The sequence below is a fragment of the Brassica oleracea genome, chromosome C9, assembly GCF_000695525.1.
Source record: "Brassica oleracea var. oleracea cultivar TO1000 chromosome C9, BOL, whole genome shotgun sequence".
NCBI classification, from domain to species: domain Eukaryota; kingdom Viridiplantae; phylum Streptophyta; class Magnoliopsida; order Brassicales; family Brassicaceae; genus Brassica; species Brassica oleracea.
In genome coordinates this window covers 40,126,555-40,127,834 of record NC_027756.1, presented here as the reverse complement: position 1 = coordinate 40,127,834, position 1,280 = coordinate 40,126,555, and positions in this window count along the sequence as shown.

Sequence of the window (1,280 nt, the reverse complement as noted above, 5' to 3'; positions counted from 1 at the left end):
GAGGCGCGAGCGACATCGGGGTGTCGCTCTGAAAGGGTGTCACAGCGACTTCACGGTGTCGCTCCCATGCACTGTTCGTCCAATGATCACCTTTATCACCTCTTTAGTTTTGAACTTGTTGTTGAGCTTATTGTAGCTTCCATCAATCTTTGAGTGAAGGTTCTTCAACTCATAGCCAACATGCTTCTCACTTCTTGTCTGAGACTCCAAGATTTGTTTTAGTAGGGCATCAGTGCTACTGACTTGAGGAGTAGAGGTAGAAGTAGTAGGTTGTTGTGGGGCAGGTTGTTGTCCTTTGGTGTTGAAACCAGGAGGAGGGTTTTATTGAGGCTGATAGCTGCCTTGCTGGTTATTCCGAGGCTGATAACCACTCTGTTGGTTGTTGTGGTAAGATCTCTGTTGGTAGTTGTTGTACTGAAAGTTTGGCTCTTTCTTGTACCAGCTACCATTGTTGTTGATGAAGCACAGCTCTTCTTGCCCTTCCAAACCATCAACTTCCTGGACAATAGGTGTGGCTTCTTTGTTTGGGTTACCAACAAAGTGCAGCTGCTCCTGGGTGGCCTTATCAGCAATGAGATTATTAATCTTATCCTGGAGAGACTTTAACTCCTTGCTCGTCTGCTTGTCATCTGTTCGACTGCCTCTGTCGTGGTCTCCACTGTAGACTGCATCACTCTTGACCATGTTGTCTACCAACTGCTTTGCATCCTCCTCTGTTCTTCCCAAGAAGAACCCATTGGTAGCTGTATCCAATCTGGCTCTGTACTTAGGAAGAGCTCCTCAGTAGAATGTGCTCAGCAGGCTTTCCTTAGAGAATCCATGATGAGGGCATTGAGCTTGGTAGCCTTTGAATCTCTCCCAGGCTTCACTGAATCCTTCCAAGCCTTTCTATTGAAAGCTGCAGATCTCATTTCTCAGCTTAGCAGTTCTTGAAGTAGAGAAGAACTTCTCCAAGAAAGCTTTCTTACAGTCATCCCAAGTGGTGATTGAGTCGCTTGGTAGAGACTTCTCCCACTGTCTTGCCTTATCCCCCAGAGAGAAAGGGAATAACTTCAGCTTTAAGGCATCCTCAGACACACCATTGGTTTTTGACAACCCATAGTAGCTGTCGAACCTGTCCAAGTGATCAAATGGGTCCTCTAGAGCCAAGCTATGATACTTGTTGTTCTCGATCACGTTGAGGAGTCCTGATTTGATCTCAAAGTTGTTGGCTGCTACAGCTGGTGCTCTGATTCCCAATCTATGACCATGAATGTTGGGGCGGTCATAAGTGCCAATGG